This window comes from Danio aesculapii, chromosome 19 (genome assembly GCF_903798145.1).
Source record: "Danio aesculapii chromosome 19, fDanAes4.1, whole genome shotgun sequence".
NCBI lineage: Eukaryota > Metazoa > Chordata > Actinopteri > Cypriniformes > Danionidae > Danio > Danio aesculapii.
Window position 1 is genome coordinate 39376033 of NC_079453.1, and position 7252 is coordinate 39383284.

At 34.4% G+C, this 7252-nt stretch overlaps 1 protein-coding gene and 1 long non-coding RNA gene across 2 annotated transcripts in view; both read left to right on the plus strand.

Moving 5' to 3' along the window:
- Nucleotides 1-7252, plus strand: part of nxph1 (neurexophilin 1) — a 75078-nt gene that overhangs the window by 21854 nt on the left and 45972 nt on the right. The gene's annotated exons all lie outside the window — the stretch shown is intronic.
- Nucleotides 716-1442, plus strand: LOC130247314 (uncharacterized). The gene is made up of 3 exons (XR_008839525.1): nt 716-767; nt 1226-1318; nt 1392-1442. It is a non-coding gene; the product is annotated as an uncharacterized LOC130247314 (long non-coding RNA).

Genomic DNA, 7252 nt, shown 5'->3' on the forward strand with positions numbered 1-7252 from the left:
AGTAACTAGTTTAATTATCAGCCATCAATTAAAACCATCATATACAGTTATTAGTATTAATTTTCTCTTTTTTTTACATTGTTTACAATGCGCTGCCTTATGGGTCATGCACAGAATTTATTTGACCACTGTGATCATTAAAAGATTAATAAAGATATACAAATCATGTTTAATTGTGGACTTGGACGTTACAGTTTCTTACGCTGTCTTTGTCTAATTAACAAATTTAATTAGCTGGCATGCAGATGAATTTCTGTACTCATAAAGCTGACACAAAGCTTCTAGTGTGTCGGCTTCAGCTGCTCTGCATTAGGTGGCTTCATATGCTAACTAACTGCAGTGTGTGTGTGTGTGTGTGTGTGTGTGTCCATCCAGTTCATTTCACAGAGCCACAATTACACTGTAAAAAATGAATCTTGAGGCTTGTAATTTTCATTAAAAAAATTAATGTGGTCATTAAAAATAATGAGCATATTTTCTTTAAAAAATTGATATTCTGGATTTATTATAAAATATTAAGGAGATTTCGCTAATATAACTAAGATTTTAATTTTACTTATTTTTTTTAAGCAAACTAGTGCAATTATTAAGCTTAATTTGAGAAACCAGTTAAGCTAATAAAATTGAGGAAAGATGGCTTCACGTTTATTTTAAGTAAATTCACTCAATTATGTGGATTTGATTGAGATGTTTGCATTTGAATCTCAACAACGGCAGTGATCAGACGACATTTTGAAGGAGCAGATCAACAGCGAGCATGTTAAGAGGTAAGCATTTTATCATTTACAGTTTATCATTTTATTGTCTTAAGTAGCCTAAGCTCTTTCAGGAAAGACACATGCTGTTCAAACTTGTTCAGGAGCTTAGTTTTTGCCATATGATGTATATAGGGATACACAGGTATTTTTAACCACCCATTCCTATTTGAAATTGATTTGCTTCAATGTTCATTCTGAATTATATAATGAAGTTGAACAAATTATTTGCATCGTAATATTTAACAGCAACGATCAGGCAACAGTTAAGCAGATGAACAACAGTGAGCTTGTTAGGTGGTAAATCTCAGCTAAGCTAAGTTAGCTAGCTATTCAATGGGGTTTATGTACAGCTAGTGCTTTTCCATTTCATAAGGTTCCTTTTACAGCATTGCTGATGTAATGTAATGAACTGTGTTTATATATAATACTGTACATAAATACTCATATTTGTTTGCTTCATTTTTCAGTTTAATGAAGAAAACGTTCGCAGAGTTTTCCCACTAAAGAGGAGCAGTTTATTGAGGCAGATTTTGATAAAGAGAATGGGTGCCATACATCAGGTATTTTTAATAATGTTATTTGTGTATTATTATTATTATTATTATTACTAATTTCTACACTTTTTTGCATCAGACCTCACATTAAATCAGGGATGAATCGAGAGATGTCGTCCTCTGTTGCTGGTTTATCTGTATGAATAAGAGGAAGAGCTCATCCAGGAGTGCAATGTAAGTGTCTCAAACTGTTTCAGATATTTATGATCTTCCGAAAAGTGCATTTTATATTTTTGCATGCTTACAAAAAAATATATAGCTCAAGCATTACACTGTTGAATGCACGATTCCTTGTATAAACATGGTTTGTTTTTATAAATGTCTGTACACTAGTATACATTTAAACACCCTGTCCATTATAAGTCAAAATACTTGTGTATTTGTGTCAGTCAGCAACATCTACTCAAACATTATGAAGAATTACTGTTCACAGATATAAAAAGAAATGGTTTATTTCATTAATAGATTTCCTTAATGTGTTTTAGTAAACCTTAAACATTTGAAATGTACAACTGCATAATTTCAATATAATAAACGTAAATGTTTATTTTACAGTGTGGGAGTGCACAGAGAATTGCTGTCTGCCAGAGGGATGACCAACCATGAGGACTTCTGCATTGTCTTGGAGGATAAGTGAGTCATGTCTAGCCTGGAAAATCGCTGAACTGGATTTATACAAATATTCCACAAATTAAAATCACTTACAAAGAAACGAATATTAAGTTTGCAATACACAAATTCTGTCAAATATTGTCTAAAATGTGACTATTCCTACAAAGGAAAGTTGACAGGTCAGTTTTTTCCATGACATGGATAAAGGAATTTTTATCAGAGATTAACATTGCTGTAAATTTTACATAGATTTGTTTAACATATTGTACCATTTTGTTATCAGTGTAACATGTAATAAAATGATATTTGTCCTAAATGTATTGTGTATGTATTTCATTATACATTAAATATTTTACATTTTATAAATGAGTAATTTTTATTAATTAATTTGAGTAAATGGTGATTTATTTGCATATATTATAAAAGCACATTCCACTAATAATATTAAAATCATCATCTATCACTTAAAAAAACTAGTAATTTTCACATGATTCTTTCAAGTGGTTTTTGTTAAATAAAATAAATATGAGTAAATGGTGGTGGATTAGCTTAAATTATAAAAGCACATTCCGCTAATAATATTAAAATCTTCATTTATCACTCAAAACATTTAGTAATTTTCACATGATTCATTCAAGTGGTTTTTGCTAAAAAAATCAAGTCTTGAAATTTACTTAAAAATAATACGTGCAATAGTGTTACCACAATTTTTTTTTGTAAATAGCACATAAGATTTTTTACAGTGTACATTGCTCCTCTGGAAATCAGTTTTACTTTTCTCCAGGCGATCAATCAATAGGTAATCCCTTTTTTACAGTACACATCACTCCTTATTTTATTAAACCGTAGAATGAGAGAAAGAGAGAAAGTCAAAAAAGGAGGCGGATGAGGTGAATGTGTGTGTGGCGAGTGCATGAGGACGCTTCATGACTGCTTAACAGAGGAACCGACTACTGATGCACCAATCTTTAATTTTCACATCTGTTTCCAGCTGATGAGTGTTTTAATAAGCAAATTAAAATTGGTTAAAAAAAAACAATTCCCATCAAAATGTCTGCTTTTTTGTATCTTTTTAAAGTCTGCAGAAAGTCATTCATTCTTTCATTCATTTTCCTTCAGCTTAGTCCCTTATTATCAGTGGTTGCCACAGCGGAATGAACCGCCAACTATTTCATCATATGTTTTATGCAGCGGATCCCCTTCCAGCTGCAACCCAGTACTGGGAAACACCCATATACTCTCACATTCATACACAATCAAATGCTGCGGCAAATTTAGTTAATCAATTTCACTTGCACCGTATGTCTATGGACTGTGGGTGAACCGGAGCACTCGAAGAAAAACCCACGCCATCATGGGGAGAACATGCAAACTCCACATAGAAATGCCAGCTGGCCCAGCCGGGACTTGAACCAGTAAACTGCTGTGAGGCGACAGTGCTAACCGTTGAGCCACCATGCAGCCCTCTGCAGAAAGTCAAAATTTACAATGTTTATTTTGCAAGATATTCCTAAGGTGAACAATTAATCTGTGCAAGTTAATCCACTGAAAAAAAATTGTTTTGGTAATCTTCCATTAAAATCAGACCGTTTGGAGTCGCTGCTCTTCTCTGTTGACGTCAGTATAACCAAAGTCTCTTTAAGGCAAGTCATTTCACTCGACATCTTTGAAAAGCCTCTCGAGCAATATGCTCGGGCATTCTGTCTGAATGAGGAAACATCAAATTCTCCAAAATAGCTCGCCAAGCTTACCATTTAATTTCATATTGGGAATCACTAATAAAATTAAACAACAACTGAGTCCTTAGTTTTATTTCTAAACATCCAAATCACACAAAATCTGCAAAAACTCGCGTCTGGTCCAAGCCCCTCCCCGAGAATATCGTCAATCTATAGCGATCGATGATTGGCTCCTGTACTAGAAGGCGGGCTTTTTTCCACCATATAGCAATCGATGATTGGCTCCTGTACTAGAAGGCAGGCTTTTTTCCACCATATAGCGATCGATGATTGGCTTCTGTACTAGTAGGCGGGGCTTTATTCACCATATTGACAGTTACAATTTTCCCCGATTCGAAAAGATATGAGTGACATGTCTTGTGTCTTCTAGAGTCTTTGATATAACCAACGATATCTCACTGCAGTTCGTAACTTTTTGATTTATTAGCTAATTCGTATGAATTTGTATGATCTCATTCATACAATTTAGTATGATCTGCTCATTTCCAAATGAAGGTGCGGTCACACTTGACTTTTCTTCCCATAGACTTCCATTCATACGCACGCGAATGCGTCAGACCGGAAACGCGGGGTCATGCGTCGAGTTTCGCATGTTGCTGCGGTGCAAAGTTCAAGCTTGGTGAACTCTAACCTGCTAAATCGCATCACTTGACTGCGTGAGAGCAATTGAGGATCAAAACAGGACCTCTCTGGGCAAAAATGTAAAACATGGAGCAATCGCTCGCTTTTTTAAATGTCTAATAAGCTTGTTTGATCCCGCCCCTTTTCGCAGTGCCGCACGACAGAATTTCGCACAGACAAAGCCCGGTGTGACCGTAGCTTGATGGTTGGGTTTAGGGGTGGGGTTTGGTACCACGCCTTCTTTAAAAAAATTTTTTATCATAAGTTTGTGTGAATTATACGGTTGCCAGGAAGTGCAAAACAACACTACAAAGTGTGAAACACTTTAACAAAGCTCGAGACAAATGTACATTTAGAAAAACATTTTTACCTATCATAAGACACAATTACATAGGAAAAGCGATTTTACCAAGGACGAAACAAATTTACATTTTAGAAAGATATTAACAAAACGCAAAACACTTTAACAAGTCCCGAAACAAATTTACAATTACCGATTCCTTACAGAAAGGGAATGTACCACACACCGGTAATGACGTGGAATGTACCACACTGGAAAAGATCAGCTCGTGTGTGACTCTCACTCTGAGTGCACCTCTGAAAGAATCCAGTGGACTCAGACATGGTACCGAACGAATATACATTGTTTATCAGCCTTCCTAAAGCACATAAAGCACAGCTACTTTGTCAATAAAAAACATGTTAGTCCTTTAGCAATGAAACTGGAATCACCAGGCAGATAGACGTCCAGCCCATTGTGAAGTGAATTGACGCACGAATGAAGCAAAAATAAACACTCAAAATGTTAAATAAATAAACTCAAAATGTTCACTCATCTATTTACGCGTCAATAGTTTGCTAAAAGAAGTGCAAAAAGAAGGTGAAAGCTTTTCAACATACTGGAATATATGTCTCAGCAACTTCCAGTTCACACAGTATTTAAGCTAGACAAATCTAAATATGAGTTCATGAACGGGGTGTTAACTTGCTTTTTACAGGCTGTATTATCTGCAGTTATTTAAAATCATAGGAAACCACTGCATTGTATATCACAATCCACACAAACAGATTAAATGTTAGCTTTGAATTATTAGATTATATATGCTGTATCCGGAATCACCCCCTATAGCCTCATTCACTATCCCCTACATTAGTCCACTAATATACTCCACTTAAAAGAGGGAATGAAAACGAGTGAATGATTTGGAGCACTAAGTGCACCGGAAGGGGTGCCATTTTGTTTGTGCTTTGCTCATTGATAAATCCCTCAGACGGATTAGATTTTAAACTTCTTGACATTTTTATTAACACGCATCAAGCTGTCTTTTAGTAATGAGAGTTATTTGAATGAAATAGTGATCTATTTATAAACTTACACCAATTGGGTTCTTCTGTGAATGCCATCTTGGGGTCAAATGTGGAAACTCATTCAGGGCGCAAATTGTCACAGTGCATTATGGTATTTCCTAGCTGTTGAGCTATACACTCGTTGTTGTGGGATTGATTGAGTTGACTTCAGAACGTCCACTATGGTTTCAGACACCACTGCATATGTTCCCTAAGTGTAGAAAGGGAGCAGTTTTGTACATTAAGTGCAAACATAATGATATGGCTGCTTTGTGACATTGTGGAACATCACAGCTTGGCTGGTAAAAAAGCAAAAAACAAATATACTGATTTTGATGTTGATACAATTGTAAGTTCAGCGCTTTTTTCCCAATATGGATAACTTTAAAACCAGACAGCCAATCAGCAGGCATTTAATTTACAGATCAATGATTAGTTTTCCTGTCAAACAGCTGTAGACGTTACAGCACTGTGTGCACTTGCTAGTTATATGAAGGAACACTCCACTTTTTAAAATTAGGCTAATATTACAGCTCTCCTAATATCAATGGTTCAGAAAATAGCATATTCAAAATTTTCAGCAGTCTTTTCAGCAGGATACAGTGTAACTGCAGAAGGGTCAATCTTTAAACAGAAAAACTGTTGTTGCACATTTTTGCTAATGGTCTAATTAGAATCAATGATTTATACTATACTTTTAAAGCTATACTTTTTTCTGATAGTCTACAAACATCGTTATACAATAACTTAACTGAACAATAACTTAACAATAACTGAAAAATATCTAGTAAAATATTATTTCCTTTCATCATGGCAAAGATAAAATAAATTATTATTAGTTATTAGAAATGAGTTATTAAAACTATCATGTGAAGAAATGTGTTGAAGAAATCTCTTCGCTAAACAAATTTGGGAAGAAAATAAACAGGGGGGCTAATAATTCTGACAGTATATTTGTAATTAGGTTCACATCTATCTGCACACTTCTGATTATTAATAGCAACCTGTACATATATTAATCTATTGTTAATCTCTGTTCATAGCTAATACAACCTGTAAATAATGTTCACAGTAAACATTCATCTGTAAATATCACTATCGTTTTTCTTGCACTTTAAAGCGTATACCTGTATCCTGCACTTGCTGCTGTTGCACTCCTGGTTAGACCTAAACTGCATTTCCTTGCCTTACTTGTACATGTGTAATGGCAATAAAGTTGAATCCAATCTAATCTAATCTAATCTAATCTAATCTCCTAAAAAATAGTGCTGAACAATATGGGAAAATACAGAATATACAATGTTGAGAACTGTGATTTATATTTCTTGCAATTTAAAATTTCCCTATGAAATGTTGTCATTTTTAGCATTTATTTATGTAATAATCATACTTAAGTAAACAATAATTTCTGATCTAGTTAAAATATTTCAAGGCTTTAACACTATGAATGACTGAAAACATCAACGGATATTCAGACTCTCATTAGCTTTCATCATTTGCCTACTGGGGAGGTCTAAAGATAGTAAGGCCCTATCTGAATGGTCAAATCTAGATAAACAACCCACACATGAAACACAAATTCTTGGCAATTATTATAAATTATGCTATGTATATTGCAAAT